Source organism: Taudactylus pleione, unplaced genomic scaffold (genome assembly GCF_031769625.1).
Source record: "Taudactylus pleione unplaced genomic scaffold, aTauple2 ptg000926l, whole genome shotgun sequence".
NCBI classification, from domain to species: domain Eukaryota; kingdom Metazoa; phylum Chordata; class Amphibia; order Anura; family Myobatrachidae; genus Taudactylus; species Taudactylus pleione.
In genome coordinates, this window is record NW_028285327.1 from 1085001 (window position 1) to 1111285 (window position 26285).

At 44.9% G+C, this 26285-nt stretch overlaps 1 protein-coding gene across 3 annotated transcripts in view; it reads right to left on the minus strand.

The window, feature by feature from the left end:
* SHTN1 (shootin 1) overlaps window positions 1-26285 on the minus strand; it is a 298248-nt gene that overhangs the window by 198274 nt on the left and 73689 nt on the right. The window lies entirely within an intron of this gene.

A 26285-nucleotide genomic window follows, 5' to 3' on the forward strand; every position in this document is an offset into this window, starting at 1 on the left:
TGAACTAGTCGCATATTAGCGAATGCATAAGATCCTGTATATTAACGCTGTTTGTTAGCTTCATGCACACGCATCTGCCCCAGGTTAACTAGCGTCTTTATATCAAACCCCAAATACTTACACAGTACATATTCACATAAAAGGTCTCATAAGCTTTAAAGTATAAGATTCAAGTTTGTTCATTTATTATAATTGCTGAGAAATAAAGGTTATTTGGTAGCTAAGGTTTAATACATGATAAGTAAGTCATGATTGGTATTGTACTGATCTGCACTCTTTCAACAGCATTCCGGTACCATCAGTGTGAAGATCGCAACATGCATTCTCAACTTATGGACCACAGAGACTTAAAGCACCGAAATGTACATTATATGACCAACTGTTAGGATGTGCATGAGCAGGAAACCAGAGACAACCAGTTGTTAGAGGCTGGACTGTGTCTATTTGAATCAACCTGTTAAATGCTCTGCAACAGATGCATCCTCCTTGGGAACCAATGGCATCAGCGACAAACCGCTCTATTGTGTTGTCTGTTTCTGTGAGAGTATAAACGTGTGTGTTGTGACCCCAGTCTGAGTCTTCTTGCTGAATGCTGATAGACGGGGGTTTCTTGCTGATGCCTACATCTGGTCCAGAGAGCTGCGTATGTATAACTGTACTTGGGTCTGTATAATTCTTTGCGCTAAATTGTACTTCGATCATAGCGTGTAACTGACTGTACTTTTACTTGAAATATCACTTTGTGCTTTGGAACCACAGGTTCAAAGGTCTGGAGTCTTTATTTACTATATGACTGCGTACGCAAAATAGATTCATCCTTAGAGGTTTATTTTCAGGATATTAGAAGGTATAGGCAGGAGTGTATAGAGGTTCTAATTCAATATCCTTAGTTGGGGGCTCATAGTGAAGTCACGTACCTAATCACACGATATATACACGGATATCTATAGCTCAGCAAAGGGTGGATAGTGGCCACAAGCAGTCTTACCTGCAACCATTCGATATGAGAGATCGCTACCCATTTTCGTGTGAGCCAGGGACGCTGACTAGAATCCAGGGACAAGAGAGGAAAATCTTTGTTTTCCTTTGTTGATAGAACCTAACGTTTAAAGGGGTGCCGCAGTATTGAGTATGCGGCTGTGTCGCAGTTCTGCACACAGTCAAGACGCACTTTTGTGTACGCAGCTAAAGGTTGTCATACGGTTGTGTGGTAGTCGCATTATTTTGTATGCGACTGGTCGCACAATAGCGTATACGTACTTCTGGTTGTGCTGCCATGGTGTTTAAACAAAGCCGTTGAGGTTTTTATTTTTCGATTGTCATCAATATCTGGGTTAACGTGTATTTTTCTGCGCAGGAAAAAGTGTGTAACAGTGAGTATTTGTTGGTAGGGGTAAATTGTTCCCTAAAGTTAGAGGTACCGTATGACCTTTAAGGGCTAAGTGCTAGTCGCTCGGTAAGCAGCTTTACCGTTCTATACACGGTAGCAGGTGTACATGTTGTCTTTGTTGTAGAGAGGTGCGTGGAAGTTGCCTTCTTAAATTTTATCCGGGTGTGTGGAGTAGCCTTCTTCAAATCTTCACAGGTGTGTGGGCGCTGCCATTTAAATCATCCACAGGTAAGTGAAAGTATCTTGACCGTCTTTCACCAGTTTAAATCTTTATTGAAAAACGTAGGAGTTGTCTCAGAATGGGGGCCATGCAAACAATAGAGATGTTAGACAATGATGTGCTGCTAATGGAAGCGCCGCTTGGATTGGCCCGTCGTATTATGCATACTAAGTATGGTACTTATGCAATAAGGTATTGTGATGTATGGTTTAAAATAACGATGGAGTGTTAGACCGTTTCCCAGAATTGGTAGTTTTGATAAAAATGTGTTCGATAATGTCCGGGATCACATCAGTCTGATGCGCTCCCGAGAGTAAAAGATAAAATATTATGAATGTTTAAAGTTGTGGCAGCATGAAGGGGATGCGTGGCTTAAAAATGTGCAAGCAACGCAAACTAGCGTTGCAAGCGCATTGACAGAGAATACATCCGCGACGCTAAATTTCAATGCGGGCGAGCCGCAAAATGGCGCGCACATGCAGAAAGGTAGTGTTGTGGAAAGTATTGCCAGCAGTTCACGCGCACCACCTCCACCTTATGTGGATGGAGGTGTAAGTACAGTTATCAAAAATACCCATAAAAATGTAACAAGCAATTTGTACCCTCTCTTAAGCAACCATAAAGAAAATGTTCATGATGTGGATGATGAGCCTATTGTAATGTCTGCCATTTCCCATGCTGTACAGATGATAGATGCTGCATCACCACAATCACGGGTGGTGCCACTATCTCAATCGGTAACAGCAAGGGAAGTGTTAACACACTCTGCACCCATAGAGGAAGTTGTTAATACCATACGTAGCAGCAACAGATTAAACCCCCAGCCAGGTAACAAGGTCAAAGGTAGCAGCGCTGCCGGTCTGCATCTCATTCGGACAATAACCGTTCTGAATGGAAATGCAGATGCCCACGAGGGAAGTAATAATGCATTGTCCATGGACAAGAGCACAACTAAATTCCATCATAAATGATTTCCCTGATCCCAAAAAGGAACTAGCCAAATGTCAAAGATTTTTGAGGAATGTGGGTAGTTCTCATGAGCCCACTAATAAAGATTGGCGTGTAGTGTTAAGGGCCTGTCTACCACGCAATACCGACGTGACAAAATTTATCACGGATTGTGTATTGGATGGTGACGTTCCCTTAACAGACCAAGTAAACCAAGGTAACATTTCCCGCATTGTAACTCAATTGGGTATATATTTTCCAGTAGTAGTTAACTGGAACAAAATTTTCACCATAAAGCAAAAGGAGAGTGAATCGGCAGAAGATTATTGTGACCGGGCTCTGCAGGCTATCACCCAGTACACTGGGTTAGAGGATATTAAAGATAGCACTCACCACAGGGGAATGATAGTCACGGTATTCATGGACGGTCTTAAAGAGAACTTAAAGACCCGGGTTCAGACCTCACAACCTGGCTGGAGGGAAGTCACAATAGATACCCTCATAGAATCTGCCAAATAATATGACAAAAACATCTCAAAGAAGAGAGAAGACCAGAGCGAAAAACTAATGGCTGTCAGTATACAAGCTCTGGAAGGAATGACGGTAACATCACAGCCAACAGACACACCTGCACCCACACACATACTTACACCTGAACAGTTATATGCCCTCACTAACCCCACGAAACAGCAAACACAGCTCTATTCCACTAAACCTACACATCCACAGGTCCCATACTACTCACAAACTTCATACCCCCTACAATACCCTTATCCTCCATATCCATCACCTTTTCCCCCTGCTCAAACCTCACAACAACCTGTGTCTTCACCCAATCCATGAACATGTTTTAATTGTAACCAGCCAGGACATTTAAGTAGAAACTGCAGAGCAAAAAGGGTAGGACCCCCAAATCAGGGAAAACCCGCATATCCCCATAAGGGATATGCACAGAGACCAGCAAATGTCCAACAGGCATCAGCTCCAATAGTAGCCGTTAATGCTTTATTGGAGAATGGAAGCCAACGCTAGGGGTCAGGTCATACCTGTAGTCTACAGATAGTCAGGTTAACGGGAAGTACTAGGGAAGAACCGGTCATGACAGTTGATGTACTAAATATCCTTTTCTTGTAGACACAGGGGCGACCAGGTCAGAGATAAATCTCCCGTTAATTTACAGGTGACTAACGAGACAATACCAACAATGGGTGTAACAGGTAAAGTGGAACGTTATCCTTTAACAAAATCCACAGAGGTTACTATCGGGCCTCTGCATACCAGGCATTCTTTTCTCCTGGCTGCTGTGACTCCTACTAACCTGCTGGGTAGAAACTTGTTATGTAAGATGGGATGTGTTATATATGGTACCCCTGATGCTGTATTTCTGGATATTCCATGGAGAGTTGCGCATGAGGGGCGGGATATGTTGGACACTCCCCAAAGGATAATGTATCACTCTACAAGTTTAAATGAAAATCCATCTCAGGTAGATCAAATGTTGTCCCAAATTCCAGATTCCCTTTGGACTAAGGATGGACAGGACACTGGATTAATGGCAAACGTTAGCCCCATACTGGTAAATTTAAAAAGCGGTAGACAAGACCCAAAAATTCCCCAGTACCCACTAAAACAGGAGGTAGAATTAGGGGGTTTTCCAATAATTGAGCTATTATTGCAACAGGAAATTTTAGTTCATACAGCTAGTGTAGCCAACAGTCCCATCTTCCCGGTGAAGAAGAGTGGTGCGAGGGGTTATAGGCTGGTACAAGACCTTAGAGGTGTTAATAAGGTAGTAGAGAGCCAATTCCCCGCAGTGCCAAATCCAGCTGCCATTCTTATGCAGATCCATCCAAACGCAACCCATTTCACGGTCATTGACCTCTGCTCTGCTTTCTTCTCTGTGCCTCTCCACCCTGACTGTCAGTATTTATTCGCATTTACATACAGAGGTGTACAATATACATGGACACGGTTGCCCCAAGGTTTCATAGACAGCCCCAGTATCTTCTCCCAGGCCTTGCACGACTGCTTACAATCTTTTCAACCTGCCAATGGATCTGTTCTAATTCAATATGTGGACGATTTATTGCTATGTTCTGATTCGTTTATGTCATGTTTGAATGATACTAAACTTTTGTTGCTTCATCTCTCGCATACAGGACACAAGGTGGGTAAGGACAAACTACAGCCGTGCCAATCCAGAGTAAAATATGTGTGACACTGCCTAACCCAGGGGTTACGACATCTCACAAATGATAGAATCCAGGCCATACAGAACATGAGACTGCCGCAGAATCAACAGCAAATTTGTACCTTCTTGGGAATATGTGGATATTGTAGAATGTGGATCCCAGGTTTTTCTATTTTGGCCATGCCTTTGCAGGAATTAGTCTCTTCCTCAAAGCCCGATCGTGTCATACACACAGAGGAATCAGATCAGGCTTTCCTTAATCTTAAGGATAGTCTGACAAAAGCACCTGCATTGGGAATACCTGATTATGAAAAACCTTTTGATTTGTATTGTACGGAAGCCGATGGTTGTGCTGCAGGTTTCCTCACACAAAAACATGGTGATGCCAGTAGGCCTGTAGCATATTACAGTGCCCAATTGGACACTGTGGCAAGATCACTTCCCACATGTTTGAGAAGTGTAGCAGCTACCGCTCTATTGGTGAGTAAAGTGAGGACATAGTACTGGGTCATGATATGATTGTCTACACTCCCCACGCTATATCTGCTCTGCTGAACTCTGCTCAAACCAGACACGTCTCTTCGGCTAGGTTTACCAAATGGGAACTAGCTCTAATCGCACCTGCAAACATCACTTAAAAGTTGCAGCACGCTGAATCAAGCAACGTATTTACCATATGTACAATATGATGTACAAAGGGTGGAAGGAGACTAGTTTCTGGCGGGAGGGGAGTTCAGCGGACATAATGATGCACACAATTGTCTGGAATATCTGAATCAGACCTTTACTGCTAGACCTGACATACATGACACACCTTTAGAGAATGTAGATGTAACTTTTTACACGGATGGGAGTTGTCATAGACAAACAGACACAGGTGAATTATGTACAGGTTATGCTGTTGTAAATGACACAGACATCATAGAAGCTAAACCTCTTGGTCCTCCTCACTCAGCCTAGGTGGCAGAGCTAGTAGCACTAACTATAGCGTGTGAACTAGCAGCAGGCAATTCTGCTAACATTTACACTGACTCAAGGTATGCGTTCGGGGTGGTGCACGATTTCGGGGCTCTATGGCGTCTGAGAAATTTTATGACAGCAGTAGGCACACCAGTTGCACATTCCCGACACATAAAACATCTTTTAGAAGCAATCCAACTGCCCAAAGCGGTGGCAGTAATTAAGTGTAAAGCGCATACATGTGAGGATGATCTTTTGTCACTGGGCAACAACAGAGCCGATGAAGCTGCAAAATGGGCAGCAGGGTTAAAAATGTTTTCTCCAACTGAAAAAAATTATGTCTGTTTAAACAATTGATATGCTGAAATTAATTGAGATGCAAAATTTGTGTTCAATCCAGGAAAAGTCCATCTGGAAGTCAACGGGATGTGGGCAAGAGTCCTCCGAGCTCTGGAGGGACGGACAAGGTAAACCAGTAGCCCCCAAGGCATATTACCCCAGCCTGGCTGAGGCAGCACACGGTCTGACTCATCTGGGAAAACAAGGTATGTGCAAGTTGGTGAGAGCATACAGGTGTGCACCAGGTTTTTCTTCACAAGAAAAGAGAGCAATGTCCTGTCTGACCTGCTTGAGGAAGAACATAGGGAAAGCGATCCCTACCGAACCGTCCCACATTCCACCAACTGATGGACCTTTCCAGGTGATACAAATTGATTTCATCCAATTACCACCCTGCAGGAATCTTAAGTATGTATTAGTGTGCACAGACGTATTTTCTAATTGGGTTGAGGCCTACCCAGCGGCCACTAATACTGTTGCGTTTACTGCTAAGAAAATAGTTCAGGAATTTGTATGCAGGTACGGTGTCCCTAAAATCATAGAGAGTGACAGGGTTACTCATTTCACAGGTGATGTTTTTCAAAATATGTGTAAGCTGATGGGTATTAATAGCCGACTTCACACCCCCTACCGACCGCAAGCCCGTGCCAAGGTAGAGAGGATGAACGGGACTATTAAAAATAAGTTAAGTAAAATCATGGCAGAGACTGGACTAGGTTGGCCAGAAGCATTACCGTTGGTCCTGCATAGTATAAGGACCACTCCCAGACCCCCTCTAAATCTATCTCCCTTTGAAATACTGTTCAGTAGACAACCTCATTTGATTATAAGTCCACAGGAAGACTTGAAAAGTAACAACGAGGTAACTGTAAAGTATCTTATATCAATGAGTAAGCAGTTAAAGCAACAGCAGCAGAAACTGAAATTGTTGTCCCATGATATACCTGAGACTAACTGTCATGATGTTGAACCAGGAGAATATGTTATGATCAGAAATGTCTTGCGTTCAGGTTGTTTGACTGATCGGTGGGAAGGTTCGTACCAGGTGCTGCTGACAAGAAGGTGGCTGAGAGAGAGACCTGGGTCCATTCCACTCACTGCAGAAAGGTCAATCAACCGGTGGAGAAACAAGTAGGAGACAAGGCTGATAGCGTGGACCAGTCGATCGCGAACTTGTTCTGGGAGAATTGAAAAGGTCGTAGTGAGATACCTGAACTAAAAGAAATTTACAGGTCTTGTTGTGGCAATGGACGGGCCTGCTGTGTTCATTTTCATATTCTCTTTTAGTGTGTTCACCATTCTGGTTGGTTCTGGGATATCCGATTTCTGTGATGGGGGACAGATTGAGGAAACAGGAGCTGATGGCAGTGCTGATGGAGTGGAATCAGGAGGAGTGATATGTCAATCAGGGGAGTGTCTGACCAATCTTAGTGCTGTTATTGTTAAGAGAGCAGTCATTCCGGATACTCGGGGATGGTGTGGAGGTTTATCGTCTGAAGATTCCTGTATTTGTGAGCTTTGTGGGTCCCTAGTTGATGAGAACTGTATTCAAAGGTGCCAGCCTAAATATAACCCGTACTGGGGTGGGTATCCTTTAGAGGATTATCATAGCATGGTAGGCAAAGTATTAAATCAAACTGATTGCTGGGTGTGTTCACACGTGCCACAGGGACAGCATAATGTTGGGTTGGTGCCATTTCCACTGAATATCTCGGAAATTTTAGAAATGCAAAAAGGGAAAACATTGGATGGAAAATTTCTCTCATCCACCTCATTTCAAACTATATCAATTCCAAGTAGATAGATCGCTTTTGTGTCTAAACATAACCAACCCCAATAAACCCAGGAGTTGGGAAGTGACAGGGAATAATCAGACGATGACCTTTTCACAGAGAGCTGATAATGAGTACGTAAATCATGATCTGTTACGTTCAATTAAATCTAGTGGGAAACATTTTAGGTACCGGTATACATTGAGTTCCACCAAAGAAATTATTGGTAAGGTACCAGATGGTTATTGTGCTAAAATAATACAACCAGAAACTTGCATATACCAGATAGAAGAGCCTGAGATAGGATTGTTTGCAAGGGAAATGTGTTTAATGATAATGATGCATACCATCCCTTATGTTTTACCCGATAATGTGTATTTTATATTTGGAAGAAAGGCGTATAAGTGGCTCTCCCCAAGTTCCGAAGGTTTGTGTTACCTGGGAAGAGTAGTCCCAGAAGTTATGACCCTCACACATGTTGAAATGCTTGGTATCCATAAAAACACACCGTCACTATATCTTCACACGCAATATGAACACAGAGGCAAACGAAATATGATACCTGGTGACGTGCATAAAGCCACTCAGTTAATTAGTGAGACAACTGGCTTCCAAGTTTTAGTCGCACTAGATCCCACCAGGATCACTCGGGGTACATTAAATTTTAGACATATCCAGGAACTTGCTAAATTGATAGATAAAAACACTGAGATGTTCGATGACACATTCAGGTATACAGGGAGAGAATTGCAAGCGTACAAGAAAGAACTGGTGCAACACAGGCTAGTGTTAAATTATTTAACTGCGTAACATTGGCCACCCAATTTGGAGTAAAATGTTGCACCTATGTCACCAATGATACCAGCGACCCCAAGGAGGTGATAGACCGGAAGATGGATGAAATTCTGCAGCTAAAGTGGGAATTTCGCAAGAACCATAACGCTTCAGTGGCTGAAGTAGGGGAGAAGATAGAAGGATGGGTTTCATGGCTGAACCCAGTGAAATGGTTCTCAGGTCTAGGGGAATGGGTCCAGGAAATGATCGCCAGCATAGGCAAATTCTTAATCCTTATACGGATTATCATCATAATAATTGGCATATGTGTCCGGTGTGTTCCTATTGTGTTGAAGTGTGGAAAATGTAAAAATAAAGTAAATCGAAAGAACGAAATTATGATGGTGGTCTGTATGAATACCGAGATAAATACAGAACTGCATTACAACCCTCAACTAGGAAATACCATCATTTAATGTATTATATTTAGACATGCATAGAATGTATTATTGAAATGTTATTTTTAAAACACCTCAGATAATGTAAAGTCTCAATTCCCCTTCAAGACTGTCTTTATAGGACTAGTGTATCCCCACACCTTTCACATGATCTTCCAAGATCCGCGGTGCGCGTATAATAGTAGTTTTATGTCCCCACTCAGAGACACATTATTGATGGATTTAGAACCACCTTGTGCCATCCCATAACAACAACACTAAATAATATATAAATGTAAGCCTAACCCTAAATTAATTTTTAAAATCAGATTGTGATAGCATGTTGTTCGCTATAAAAGGGTGGAATGTCGAAGCTGGATAATTGGCTGAGACAAGATCAGCTTAAAATTAGATCATAAAGACGCCATCTTGCGACTGGCCGCAAGACGCCATTTTAGGAAATGAGATCGCAAGACGCCATTTTGCAAATGGCTGCCCAAGCACCATTTTAGGTAAACTCACACTTAAGTACATATGGCGATATTATGATTAGCATCATGCGATTGCACCTTTCACCATTTCTCATACACACATTAATAAACACAATTGCACTGTGAACTAGTCGCATATTAGCGAATGCATAAGATCCTGTATAAAAACGCTGTTTATTAGCTTCATGCACACGCATCTGCCCTAAGTTAACTAGTGTCTTTATATCAAACCCCAAATACTTACACAGTACATATGCACATAAAAGGTCTCATAAGCTTTAAAGTATAAGATTTAAGTTTGTTCATTTATTATAATTGCTGTGAAATAAAGGTTATTTGGTAGCTAAGGTTTAATACATGATAAGTAAGTCATGATTGGTATTGTACTGATCTGCACTCTTTCAACAGCATTCCGGTACCATCAGTGTGAAGATCGCAACATGCATTCTCAACTTATGGACCGCAGAGACTTAAAGCACCGAAATGTACATTATATGACCAACTGTTAGGATGTGCATGAGCAGGAAACCAGAGACAACCAGTGGTTAGAGGCTGGACTGTGTCTATTTGAATCAACCGGTTAAATGCTCTGCAACAGATGCATCCTCCTTGGGAACCAATGGCATCAGTGACAAGCCTCTCTATTGTGTTGTCTGTTTCTGTGAGAGTGTGTTGTGACCCCAGTCTTCTTGCTGAATGCTGATTGATGGGGGTTATCTTGCTGATGCCTACATCTGGTCCAGAGCGCTGCGTATGTATAACTGTACTTGGGTCTGTATAATTCTTTGCGCTAAATTGTACTTAGATCATAGCGTGTAAATGACTGTACTTTTACTTGAAATATCACTTTGTGCTTTGGAACCACAGGTTCAAGGTCTGGAGCATTTATTTACTATATGACTGCGTACGCAAAATAGCATCATCCTTAGAGGTTTATAGGCAGGATATTAGAAGGTATAGGCAGAAGTGTATAGAGGTTCTAATTCAATATCCTTACATGGGATATTGGGGAGAACAGTACAGACTCCGAGCCTTGTGCTCATCGCAGCCTGAGGAACCTCATCATTGCAGGCAGTGTGGACCCGTTGGTTCCCAGACAGAGGATATTGGGGAGTACAGTATAGACTCCGAGCATGTTGCTCATCGCAGCCTGAGGAACCTCCTCATTACAGGCAGTGTGTACCCGCTAGTGCTCAGACAGAGGATATTGCCTTGTGCTCATCGCAGCCTGAGTGCCTGTAATGAGGAGGTACGTGTGTACCCGCTGGTGGCCCAGACATGGGATATTGGGGAGAACAATACAGACTCCAAGCCTTGTGCTTATCGCAGCCTGAGGAACCTCCTCATTACAGGCAGCGTGTACCCGCTGGTGGCCCAGACATGGGATATAGGGGAGAACAGTACAGACTCCGAGCCTTGTGCTCATCACAGCCTGAGGAACCTCCTCATTACAGGCAGGGTGAACCCGCTGGTGGCCCAGATAGAGAATATTGAGGAGAACAGTACAGACTCTGAGCCTTGTGCTTATCGCAGCCTGAGGAACCTCCTCATTACAGGCAGGGTGAACCCGCTGGAGGCCCAGACATGGGATATAGGGGAGTACAGTACAGACTCCTAGCCTTGTGCTTATCGCAGCCTGAGGAACCTCCTCATTACAGGCAGTGTGTACCCGCTGGTGGCCCAGACATAGGATATAGGGGAGAACAGTACAGACTCCGAGCCTTGTGCTTATCGCAGCCTAAGGTACCTCCTCATTACAGGCAGGGTGTACCCGCTGGTGCCCACAGAGAGGATATAGAGGAGAACAGTACAGACTCCGAGCCTTGTGCTCATCGCAGCCTTAGGAACCTCCTCATTACAGGCAGTGTGTGCCCACTGGTGGCCCAGACATGGGATATTGGGGAGAACAGTACAGACTCCGAGCCTTGTGCTCATCGCAGCCTGAGGAACCTCCTCATTACAGGCAGGGTGAACCCGCTGGTGGCCCAGATAGAGGATATTGAGGAGAACAGTACAGACTCCGAGCCATGTGCTTATCGCAGCCTGAGGAACCTCCTCATTACAGGCAGGGTGAAACCGCTGGTGGCCCAGACATGGGATATAGGGGAGTACAGTACAGACTCCGAGCCTTGTGCTCATCACAGCCTGAGGAACCTCCTCATTACAGGCAGTGTGGACCCGTTGGTTCCCAGACAGAGGATATTGGGGAGTACAGTACAGACTCCGAGCCTGTTGCTCATCGCAGCCTGAGGAACCTCCTCATTACAGGCAGTGTGTACCCGCTAGTGCCCAGACAGAGGATATTGCCTTGTGCTCATCGCAGCCTGAGTGCCTGTAATGAGGAGGTACGTGTGTACCCGCTGGTGGCCCAGACATGGGATATTGGGGAGAACAATACAGACTCCAAGCCTTGAGCTTATCGCAGCCTGAGGAACCTCCTCATTACAGGCAGTGTGTGCCCACTGGTGGCCCAGACATGGGATATTTGGGAGAACAGTACAGACTCCGAGACTTGTGCTCATCGCAGCCTTAGGAACCTCCTCATTACAGGCAGTGTGTAATCGCTGGTGCCCAGATAGAGGATATAGGGGAGAACAGTACAGACTCCGAGCCTTGTGCTCATCGCAGCCTGAGGAAACTCCTCATTACAGGCAGCGTGTACCCGCTGGTGCCCACAGAGAGGATATAGAGGAGAACAGTACAGACTCCGAGCCTTGTGCTCATCGCAGCCTTAGGAACCTCCTCATTACAGGCAGTGTGTGCCCACTGGTGGCCCAGACATGGGATATTGGGGAGAACAGTACAGACTCCGAGCCTTGTGCTCATCGCAGCCTGAGGAACCTCCTCATTACAGGCAGGGTGAACCCGCTGGTGGCCCAGATAGAGGATATTGAGGAGAACAGTACAGACTCCGAGCCATGTGCTTATCGCAGCCTGAGGAACCTCCTCATTACAGGCAGGGTGAAACCGCTGGTGGCCCAGACATGGGATATAGGGGAGTACAGTACAGACTCCGAGCCTGTTGCTCATCGCAGCCTGAGGAACCTCCTCATTACAGGCAGTGTGTACCCGCTAGTGCCCAGACAGAGGATATTGCCTTGTGCTCATCGCAGCCTGAGTGCCTGTAATGAGGAGGTACGTGTGTACCCGCTGGTGGCCCAGACATGGGATATTGGGGAGAACAATACAGACTCCAAGCCTTGAGCTTATCGCAGCCTGAGGAACCTCCTCATTACAGGCAGTGTGTAATCGCTGGTGCCCAGATAGAGGATATAGGGGAGAACAGTACAGACTCCGAGCCTTGAGCTTATCGCATCCTGAGGAACCTCCTCATTACAGGCAGTGTGTACCCGCTAGTGCCCAGACAGAGGATATTGCCTTGTGCTCATCGCAGCCTGAGTGCCTGTAATGAGGAGGTACGTGTGTACCCGCTGGTGGCCCAGACATGGGATATTTGGGAGAACAGTACAGACTCCGAGACTTGTGCTCATCGCAGCCTGAGGAACCTCCTCATTACAGGCAGTGTGTACCCGCTGGTGGCCCAGACATGGGATATAGGGGAGAACGGGGCAAAGTCAGATGTTAGCCCGGATTTATCCGGCCAGAAGAGGTGAAATAATATATAAGTTACTGCTCAGTGATTTCTGTGTGACGGAGTATTAGCCAATTTAAATATAGTTTTACACAAAGAGCTAAAGATCTACACAGGGACAAATCAGCACTATGCAATTACCTGTATGATATTATTGTTGGTGGTGAATAAATGCTCTCTAACACCCTGCCCAGGCCGTCTGCCCTCATGTTACAATGATACACTGACCATGCTTCTCTGGGCACCTGATATATGACAAGGACTATCATCCCATACCGGAGCAGATTGGCAGTAATAGAGTAACATGATATTCTCTGCATATACCCATTTGTTGCATCTGGTAAATGATCCAAGAAACCGACTTTCATGTTTAATTGGAAATGTGATAACAGTAGTTACAGACCCTGTAATGAGCAGAATAGAGCCAGTAAGTGATGAGGGGAGAGGACAGCCTTAGACAATTACACCAATGTAATATATGGCTTATTACAGGTGACAATATCCATATACTTCTTATAATCATGCAATGGGGGTTTGCGTAACTGACTGTGATTTCCATAGGACATAAGTATCACTCTGAGCAGTGGTAGATATCAGCACATCTGTCCAAGTAATAAGCTGATTATATCACACTGGCTGTGATTCCCATAGGACATAAGTGTCACTCTAAGCAGTGGTAGATATCAGCACATCTGTCCTAGTAATAAGCGGATTATATCACACACTGACTGCGATTCCCATACGACATAAGTATCACTCTGAGCAGTAGTATATATCAGCACATCTGTCCTAGTAATAAGCGGATTATATCACACTGGCTGTGATCTCCATAGGACATAAGTGTCACTCTGAGCAGTGGTAGATATCAGCACATCTGTCCTAGTAATAAGATGATTATATCACACACTGACAGTGATTTCCATAGGACATAAGTATCTCTCTGAGCAGTGGTATATATCAGCACATCTGTCCTAGTAATAAGCTGATTATATCACACTGACTGTGATTTCCATAGGACATAAGTGTCACTCTGAGCAGTGGTAGATATCAGCACATCTGTCCTAGTAATAAACGGATTATATCACACTGACTGTGATTCCCATAGGACATAAGTGTCACTCTGAGCAGTGGTAAATATCAGCACATCTGTCCTAGTAATAAGCGGATTATATCACACTGGCTGTGATTCCCATAGGACATAAGTGTCACTCTGAGCAGTGGTATATATCAGCACATCTGTCCTAGTAATAAGCGGATTATATCACACTGACTGATTTCCATAGGACATAAGTATCACTCTGAGCAGTGGTATATATCAGCACATCTGTCCTAGTAATAAGCGGATTATATCACACTGACTGTGATTTCCATAGGACATAAGTATCTCTCTGAGCAGTGGTAGATATCAGCACATCTGTCCTAGTAATAAGCGGATTATATCATACACTGACAGGGATCTCCATAGGACATAAGTGTCACTCTGAGCAGTGGTAGATATCAGCACATCTGTCCTAGTAATAAGCGGATTATATCACACTGGCTGTGATTCCCATAGGACATAAGTATCACTCTGAGCAGTGGTAGATATCAGCACATCTGTCCTAGTAATAAGCGGATTATATCACACTGGCAGGGATCTCCATAGGACATAAGTGTCACTCTGAGCAGTGGTAGATATCAGCACATCTGTCCTAGTAATAAGCGGATTATATCACACTGGCTGTGATCTCCATAGGACATAAGTGTCACTCTGAGCAGTGGTAGATATCAGCACATCTGTCCTAGTAATAAGCGGATTATATCACACACTGACTGTGATCTCCATAGGACATAAGTATCACTCTGAGCAGTGGTAGATATCAGCACATCTGTCCTAGTAATAAGCGGATTATATCACACTGGCTGTGATTCCCATAGGACATAAGTGTCACTCTGAGCAGTGGTATATATCAGCACATCTGTCCTAGTAATAAGCGGATTATATCACACTGGCTGGGATTCCCATAGGACATAAGTGTCACTCTCAGCAGTGGTATATATCAGCACATTTGTCCTAGTAATAAGCGGATTATATCACACACTGGCTGTGATTTCCATAGGACATAAGTGTCACTCTGAGCAGTGGTAGATATCAGCACATCTGTCCTAGTAATAAGCGGATTATATCACACTGGCTGTGATCTCCATAGGACATAAGTGTCACTCTGAGCAGTGGTATATATCAGCACATCTGTCCTAGTAATAAGCGGATTATATCACACACTGACTGCGATTCCCATAGGACATAAGTATCACTCTGAGCAGTGGTATATATCAGCACATCTGTCCTAGTAATAAGCGGATTATATCACACACTGACTGCGATTCCCATAGGACATAAGTATCACTCTGAGCAGTGGTATATATCAGCACATCTGTCCTAGTAATAAGCGAATTATATCACACTGACTGTGATCTCCATAGGACATAAGTGCCACTCTGAGCAGTGGTATATATCAGCACATCTGTCCTAGTAATAAGCTGATTATATCACACTGGCTGTGATCTCCATAGGACATAAGTGTCACTCTGAGCAGTGGTAGATATCAGCACATCTGTCCTAGTAATAAGCGGATTATATCACACGGGCTGTGATTTCGATAGGACATAAGTATCTCTCTGAGCAGTGGTAGATATCAGCACATCTGTCCTAGTAATAAGCGGATTATATCACACACTGACTGCGATTCCCATAGGACATAAGTATCACTCTGAGTAGTGGTAGATATCAGCACATCTGTCCTAGTAATAAGCGGATTATATCACACTGGCTGTGATTCCCATAGGACATAAGTGTCACTCTGAGCAGTGGTATATATCAGCACATCTGTCCTAGTAATAAGCGGATTATATCACACTGACTGATCTCCATAGGACATAAGTGCCACTCTGAGCAGTGGTATATATCAGCACATCTGTCCTAGTAATAAGCTGATTATATCACACTGGCTGTGATCTCCATAGGACATAAGTGTCACTCTGAGCAGTGGTAGATATCAGCACATCTGTCCTAGTAATAAGCGGATTATATCACACGGGCTGTGATTTCGATAGGACATAAGTATCTCTCTGAGCAGTGGTAGATATCAGCACATCTGTCCTAGTAATAAGCGGATTATATCACACTGACTGATCTCCATAGGACATAAGTATCACTCTGAGCAATGGTAGATATCAGCACATCTGTCCTAGTAATAAGCGGATTATATCACACGGGCTGTGATTTCGATAGGACATAAGTATCTCTCTGAGCAGTGGTAGATATCAGCACATCTGTCCTAGTAATAAGCGGATTATATCACACTGGCTGTGATTCCCATAGGACATAAGTGTCACTCTGAGCAGTGGTAGATATCAGCACATCTGTCCTAGTAATAAGCTGATTATATCACACACTGGCTGTGATCTCCATAGGACATAAGTATCACTCTGAGCAGTGGTAGATATCAGCACATCTGTCCTAGTAATAAGCGGATTATATCACACTGGCTGTGATCTCCATAGGACATAAGTGTCACTCTGAGCAGTGGTAGATATCAGCACATCTGTCCTAGTAATAAGTGGATTATATCACACTGGCTGTGATCTCCATAGGACATAAGTATCACTCTGAGCAGTGGTAGATATCAGCACATCTGTCCTAGTAATAAGCGGATTAGATCACACACTGACTGATTTCCATAGGACATAAGTGTCACTCTGAGCAGTGGTATATATCAGCACATCTGTCCAAGTAATAAGCGGATTATATCACACACTGACTGTGATTTCCATAGGACATAAGTATCACTCTGAGCAGTGGAAGATATCAGCACATCTGTCCTAGTAATAAGCGGATTATATCACACACTGACTGGGATCTCCATAGGACATAAGTATCACTCTGAGCAGTGGTAGATATCAGCACATCTGTCCCAGTAATAAGCGGATTATATCACACACTGACTGTGATCTCCATAGGAGATAAGTGTCACTCTGAGCAGTGGTATATATCAGCACATCTGTCCTAGTAATAAGCTGATTATATCACACTAGCTGTGATTCCCATAGGACATAAGTGTCACTCTGAGCAGTGGTAGATATCACCACATCTGTCCTAGTAATAAGCGGATATCACACGGGCTGGGATTCCCATAGGACATAAGTGTCACTCTGAGCAGTGGTAGATATCAGCACATCTGTCCTAGTAATAAGCGGATTATATCACACACTGACTGTGATCTCCATAGGACATAAGTGTCACTCTGAGCAGTGGTAGATATCAGCACATCTGTCCTAGTAATAAGCGGATTATATCACACACTGACTGTGATCTCCATAGGACATAAGTGTCACTCTGAGCAGAGGTATATATCAGCACATCTGTCCTAGTAATAAGCGGATTATATCACACTGGCTGTGATTCCCATAGGACATAAGTATCACTCTGAGCAGTGGTAGATATCAGCACATCTGTCCTAGTAATAATATGAGATATGGTAAGAACTTACCCTTGTTATCTCTATTTCTACGAAGTCCATAGGGTTCCACAGGATACCTTGGGGTATAGGTGTGACGTCAGTCACTGGGCACCATAGAGTTAAGCTTTTCAGCCTCCCAGGATGCACTAGGGTCCCCCTCCTATACCCCGCCCCCGAGCCAAGGCACCTCAGTTAGTTATCAAGCCATAGGCCGGAGGAGGAGAAGGAAGAGAGAGAAAAAAGATCTGGACACATACAAGAATCACATTCTCACGAGAGGGAGACGGAAAACCGGTGACCAGAGCAAAGCCCATCTGCAGCACAGGTGCGACAGGGCGGGAGTCCTGTGGAACCCTATGGACTTCGTAGAAATAGAGATAACAAGGGTAAGTTCTTACCATATCTCATATTTTCTACTTCAGGGTCCATAGGGTATCCACAGGATACCTTGGGGATGTCCCAAAGCAGTATCCTTTAAGGGTGGGGACGCTCCTGTGCAGAAAGGAGAATCCGCCGCCCGAAGGAAGCATCATGAGAGGCGAAGGTGTCAAACCTGTAATACCTCACGAAGGTATGGACAGAGGACCACGTAGCAGCCTTGCAGATCTGAACTGCCGAGGCACCACGTCGAGCTGCCCACGAAGGACCCACAGACCTAGTGGAATGAGCCTTCAGAGAAGGAGGGACCGGTAGGCCTTCATGAAGATAAGCTTCAGAAATAGCCATAGGGATCCAGGCTGCCAAAGTTTGCTATGAAGCAGGCCAACCCTTTTTATGGAAGCCATAGAGGACAAACAAAGCGTCCGACTTCCTAAACGAAGAAGTGCGGTCAACATAAGTCCTTAAGGCCCGCACAACATCCAAAGAGGCCTCACCCACGGAAAGACCCGGTGAGTTAAAGGCCGGAACAACTATTTCCTCGTTAACATGAAACTGGGAAACAACTTTGGGAAGAAACTCGGGCCGAGTGCGGAGCACTGCCCTGTTCCCATGAAAAACCAAGAAAGGGGGTCTACAAGAAAGAGCCCCTAACTCAGAAACACGTCTGGCCGAAGCAATGGCCAGAAGGAAAACAGTCTTAGCTGTTAGCCATTTAAGATCCACTGAGCCCAGTGGTTCAAACGGCGGTCCTTGGAGAGCCCTCAGGACCACAGCCAAATCCCAAGGCGCCACAGGTGGAACAAAGGGCGGCTGAATGCGGAGAACACCCTGCATAAAGGTGCGCACATCCGGGATTGTAGCAATCCTACGGTGAAACCAGACAGATAGGGCCGAAACCTGTACCTTCAAAGAAGCAAGGCGAAGCCCATGATCTAGTCCCGCTTGCAGGAAGGCGAGAATCCGAGACAGACGAAACTCCCGCGGTGCATAACCTCTCGGTCGACACCACTGGAAGAACGTATGCCACACGCGATGGTATATCCTCGCGGAAGACGGTTTCCGAGCTCGTAACATGGTACGCACCACAGAGCTGGAAAACCCCCGGGACCTCAGCATGGCCGTCTCAACAGCCACGCCGTCAAAGACAGCCGAGTCAGGTCCGGGTGAAGGCAAGGACCCTGAGACAGAAGGTCCGGTCGTAGCGGCAACCGCAGAGGACTGTCCACGGACAGACCCTGAAGGTCTGAGAACCAGTGCCGTCTGGGCCACGCGGGAGCTATCAACAGGAGCGTCCCTCCTTCCTGTTTGAATTTCCGGATTACCCGTGGAAGAAGGGAGACCGGAGGGAACAGGTATGCGAACCGGAACGTCCACCGGACGGACAGAGCATCCACCAGAGACGCCCCTTCGTCTCTTGTGCGAGACCCGTACACCGGCAACTTGTTGTTGTGCCGGGACGCCATGAGGTCGATTTCTGGAAGACCCCACCTGTCCACCAGTAGTTGAAAAACGTCCGGGTGCAGGGACCATTCCCCCGGATGAACGTCCTGGCGACTTAGAAAGTCCGCCTCCCAATTTAGCACTCCCGGGATGAAGACCGCTGATATGGCCGGCAGATTGCGCTCCGCCCAAACCAGGATCCGAGAGACCTCTACGAGAGCCGCCCGACTGCGAGTTCCTCCTTGCCTGTTTATGTAGGCCACGGTGGTAGCGTTGTCCGACTGGACCTGCACCGGGCGACCCTGGAGAAACCGCTGTGCCTGCTGGAGAGCATTGAAGACCGCACGGAGTTCCAAGATATTTATTGGAAGCTCCGCTTCTGTCGGCGTCCACCTGCCCTGGAAGAAGTGTGGACCCGAAACTGCTCCCCAGCCCCGAAGACTGGCGTCCGTTGTCAACAGGACCCAATTTGGAACCCAGAACGGACGTCCCTTGTTGAGGTGGGTCGTCTGTAACCACCACGCAAGGGACAGGCGAACCTCCTGGGTGAGCACAATCGTCTGGGACTTCAGAGACTGAGGCAGCCCGTTCCACTTGGACAGGATCAGGTGCTGCAGAGGTCTGAAGTGAAACTGGGCGTATTCCACCATGTCAAACACCAAACCATGGAGCCCAGTAACCTCATCGCCGAGTGTAAGGACACCCGGCGGCTGTGCAGGCAACTGCGCACCATTGACTGTAAAGCATCTGTCCTAGTAATAAGCGGATTATATCACACTGACTGATTTCCATAGGACATAAGTGTACCTCTGAGCAGTGGTATATATCAGCACATCTGTCCTAGTAATAAGCGGATTATATCACACTGACAGTGATCTCCATAGGACATAAGTGTCACTCTGAGCAGTGGTATATATCAGCACATCTGTCCTAGTAATAAGCGGATTATATCACACACTGGCTGTGATTTCCATAGGACATAAGTATCACTCTGAGCAGTGGTAGATATCAGCACATCTGTCCAAGTAATAAGCGGATTATATCACACGGGCTGTGATTTCCATAGGACATAAGTGTCACTCTGAGCAGTGGTAGATATCAGCACATCTGTCCTAGTAATAAGCGGATTATATCACACACTGACTGTGATCTCCATAGGACATAAGTGTCACTCTGAGCAGTGGTAGATATCAGCACATCTGTCCTAGTAATAAGCGGATTATATCACACTGGCTGTGATTCCCATAGGACATAAGTGTCACTCTGAGCAGTGGTAGATATCAGCACATCTGTCCTAGTAATAAGCGGATTATATCACACACTGACTGTGATTTCCATAGGACATAAGTGTCACTCTGAGCAGTGGTAGATATCAGCACATCTGTCCTAGTAATAAGCGGATTATATCACACTGGCTGTGATTTCCATAGGACATAAGTATCACTCTGAGCAGTGGTAGATATCAGCACATCTGTCCTAGTAATAAGCGGATTATATCACACACTGACTGTGATCTCCATAGGACATAAGTGTCACTCTGAGCAGTGGTAGATATCAGCACATCTGTCCTAGTAATAAGCGGATTATATCACACTGACTGATTTCCATTGGACATAAGTGTACCTCTGAGCAGTGGTATATATCAGCACATCTGTCCTAGTAATAAGCGGATTATATCACACTGACAGTGATCTCCATAGGACATAAGTGTCACTCTGAGCAGTGGTATATATCAGCACATCTGTCCTAGTAATAAGCGGATTATATCACACTGGCTGTGATTCCCATAGGACATAAGTGTCACTCTGAGCAGTGGTATATATCAGCACATCTGTCCTAGTAATAAGCGGATTATATCACACACTGGCTGTGATTCCCATAGGACATAAGTGTCACTCTGAGCAGTGGTAGATATCAGCACATCTGTCCTAGTAATAAGCGGATTATATCACACACTGGCTGTGATTCCCATAGGACATAAGTATCACTCTGAGCAGTGGTAGATATCAGCACATCTGTCCTAGTAATAAGCTGATTATATCACACTGGCTGTGATTCCCATAGGACATAAGTATCACTCTGAGCAGTGGTAGATATCAGCACATCTGTCCTAGTAATAAGCGGATTATATCACACACTGGCTGTGATTCCCATAGGACATAAGTGTCACTCTGAGCAGTGGTATATATCAGTACATCTGTCCTAGTAATAAGCGGATTATATCACACTGACTGTGATTTCCATAGGACATAAGTATCACTCTGAGCAGTGGTAGATATCAGCACATCTGTCCTAGTAATAAGCGGATTATATCACACACTGACTGTGATTTCCATAGGACATAAGTGTCACTCTGAGCAGTGGTAGATATCAGCACATCTGTCCTAGTAATAAGCGGATTATATCACACTGACTGTGATCTCCATAGGACATAAGTGCCACTCTGAGCAGTGGTATATATCAGCACATCTGTCCTAGTAATAAGCGGATTATATCACACTGACTGTGATCTCCATAGGACATAAGTGCCACTCTGAGCAGTGGTATATATCAGCACATCTGTCCTAGTAATAAGCGGATTATATCACACACTGACTGTGATTTCCATAGGACATAAGTGTCACTCTGAGCAGTGGTAGATATCAGCACATCTGTCCTAGTAATAAGCGGATTATATCACACTGGCTGTGATTTCCATAGGACATAAGTATCACTCTGAGCAGTGGTAAATATCAGCACATCTGTCCTAGTAATAAGCGGATTATATCACACTGACTGTGATCTCCATAGGACATAAGTATCACTCTGAGCAGTGGTAGATATCAGCACATCTGTCCAAGTAATAAGCGGATTATATCACACACTGGCTGTGATTTCCATAGGACATAAGTATCACTCTGAGCAGTGGTAGATATCAGCACATCTGTCCTAGTAATAAGCGGATTATATCACACACTGGCTGTGATTTCCATAGGACATAAGTGTCACTCTGAGCAGTGGTATATATCAGCACATCTGTCCTAGTAATAAGCGGATTATATCACACACTGGCTGTGATTTCCATAGGACATAAGTGTCACTCTGAGCAGTGGTAGATATCAGCACATCTGTCCTAGTAATAAGATGATTATATCACACACTGGCTGTGATTTCCATAGGACATAAGTGTCACTCTGAGCAGTGGTAGATATCAGCACATCTGTCCTAGTAATAAGCTGATTATATCATACACTGACTGTGATTTCCATAGGACATAAGTATCACTCTGAGCAGTGGTAGATATCAGCACATCTGTCCTAGTAATAAGCGGATTATATCACACTGACTGTGATTTCCATAGGACACAAGTGTCACTCTGAGCAGTGGTAGATATCAGCACATCTGTCCTAGTAATAAGCGGATTATATCACACTGGCTGTGATTTCCATAGGACATAAGTGCCACTCTGAGCAGTGGTATATATCAGCACATCTGTCCTAGTAATAAGCGGATTATATCACACTGACTGATCTCCATAGGACATAAGTGCCACTCTGAGCAGTGGTATATATCAGCACATCTGTCCTAGTAATAAGCTGATTATATCACACACTGACTGTGATCTCCATAGGACATAAGTGTCACTCTGAGCAGTGGTAGATATCAGCACATCTGTCCTAGTAATAAGCGGATTATATCACACTGACTGTGATTTCCATAGGACATAAGTGTCACTCTGAGCAGTGGTAGATATCAGCACATCTGTCCTAGTAATAAGCGGATTATATCACACTGGCTGTGATTCCCATAGGACATAAGTGTCACTCTGAGCAGTGGTAGATATCAGCACATCTGTCCTAGTAATAAGCGGATTATATCACACACTGACTGTGATCTCCATAGGACATAAGTGTCACTCTGAGCAGTGGTAGATATCAGCACATCTGTCCTAGTAATAAGCGGATTATATCACACTGACTGATTTCCATAGGACATAAGTGTCACTCTGAGCAGTGGTATATATCAGCACATCTGTCCTAGTAATAAGCGGATTATATCACACACTGGCTGTGATTTCCATAGGACATAAGTGTCACTCTGAGCAGTGGTAGATATCAGCACATCTGTCCTAGTAATAAGATGATTATATCACACACTGGCTGTGATTTCCATAGGACATAAGTGTCACTCTGAGCAGTGGTAGATATCAGCACATCTGTCCTAGTAATAAGCTGATTATATCATACACTGACTGTGATTTCCATAGGACATAAGTATCACTCTGAGCAGTGGTAGATATCAGCACATCTGTCCTAGTAATAAGCGGATTATATCACACTGACTGTGATTTCCATAGGACACAAGTGTCACTCTGAGCAGTGGTAGATATCAGCACATCTGTCCTAGTAATAAGCGGATTATATCACACTGGCTGTGATTTCCATAGGACATAAGTGCCACTCTGAGCAGTGGTATATATCAGCACATCTGTCCTAGTAATAAGCGGATTATATCACACTGGCAGGGATCTCCATAGGACATAAGTGCCACTCTGAGCAGTGGTATATATCAGCACATCTGTCCTAGTAATAAGCTGATTATATCACACACTGACTGTGATCTCCATAGGACATAAGTGTCACTCTGAGCAGTGGTAGATATCAGCACATCTGTCCTAGTAATAAGCGGATTATATCACACTGGCTGTGATTCCCATAGGACATAAGTGTCACTCTGAGCAGTGGTAGATATCAGCACATCTGTCCTAGTAATAAGCGGATTATATCACACACTGACTGTGATCTCCATAGGACATAAGTGTCACTCTGAGCAGTGGTAGATATCAGCACATCTGTCCTAGTAATAAGCGGATTATATCACACTGACTGATTTCCATAGGACATAAGTGTCACTCTGAGCAGTGGTATATATCAGCACATCTGTCCTAGTAATAAGCGGATTATATCACACACTGGCTGTGATTTCCATAGGACATAAGTGTCACTCTGAGCAGTGGTAGATATCAGCACATCTGTCCTAGTAATAAGCTGATTATATCATACACTGACTGTGATTTCCATAGGACATAAGTATCACTCTGAGCAGTGGTAGATATCAGCACATCTGTCCTAGTAATAAGCGGATTATATCACACTGACTGTGATTTCCATAGGACACAAGTGTCACTCTGAGCAGTGGTAGATATCAGCACATCTGTCCTAGTAATAAGCGGATTATATCACACTGGCTGTGATTTCCATAGGACATAAGTGTCACTCTGAGCAGTGGTATATATCAGCACATCTGTCCTAGTAATAAGCGGATTATATCACACTGACTGATCTCCATAGGACATAAGTGCCACTCTGAGCAGTGGTAGATATCAGCACATCTGTCCTAGTAATAAGCTGATTATATCACACACTGACTGTGATCTCCATAGGACATAAGTGTCACTCTGAGCAGTGGTAGATATCAGCACATCTGTCCTAGTAATAAGCGGATTATATCACACTGGCTGTGATTCCCATAGGACATAAGTGTCACTCTGAGCAGTGGTAGATATCAGCACATCTGTCCTAGTAATAAGCGGATTATATCACACACTGACTGTGATCTCCATAGGACATAAGTGTCACTCTGAGCAGTGGTAGATATCAGCACATCTGTCCTAGTAATAATATGAGATATGGTAAGAACTTACCCTTGTTATCTCTATTTCTACGAAGTCCATAGGGTTCCACAGGATACCTTGGGGTATAGGTGTGACGTCAGTCGCTGGGCACCATAGAGTTAAGCTTTTCAGCCTCCCAGGATGCACTAGGGTCCCCCTCCTATACCCCGCCCCCGAGCCAAGGCACCTCAGTTAGTTATCAAGCCATAGGCCGGAGGAGGAGAAGGAAGAGAGAAAAAAGATCTGGACACATACAAGAATCACATTCTCACCAGAGGGAGACGGAAAACCGGTGACCAGAGCAAAGCCCATCTGCAGCACAGGTGCGACAGGGCGGGAGTCCTGTGGAACCCTATGGACTTCGTAGAAATAGAGATAACAAGGGTAAGTTCTTACCATATCTCATATTTTCTACTTCAGGGTCCATAGGGTATCCACAGGATACCTTGGGGATGTCCCAAAGCAGTATCCTTTAAGGGTGGGGACGCTCCTGTGCAGAAAGGAGAATCCGCCGCCCGAAGGAAGCATCATGAGAGGCGAAGGTATCAAACCTGTAATACCTCACGAAGGTATGGACAGAGGACCACGTAGCAGCCTTGCAGATCTGAACTGCCGAGGCACCACGTCGAGCTGCCCACGAAGGACCCACAGACCTAGTGGAATGAGCCTTCAGAGAAGGAGGGACCGGTAGGCCTTCATGAAGATAAGCTTCAGAAATAGCCATAGGGATCCAGGCTGAGTTAAAGGCCGGAACAACTATTTCCTCGTTAACATGAAACTGGGAAACAACTTTGGGAAGAAACTCGGGCCGAGTGCGGAGCACTGCCCTGTTCCCATGAAAAACCAAGAAAGGGGGTCTACAAGAAAGAGCCCCTAACTCAGAAACACGTCTGGCCGAAGCAATGGCCAGAAGGAAAACAGTCTTAGCTGTTAGCCATTTAAGATCCACTGAGCCCAGTGGTTCAAACGGCGGTCCTTGGAGAGCCCTCAGGACCACAGCCAAATCCCAAGGCGCCACAGGTGGAACAAAGGGCGGCTGAATGCGGAGAACACCCTGCATAAAGGTGCGCACATCCGGGATTGTAGCAATCCTACGGTGAAACCAGACAGATAGGGCCGAAACCTGTACCTTCAAAGAAGCAAGGCGAAGCCCATGATCTAGTCCCACTTGCAGGAAGGCGAGAATCCGAGACAGACG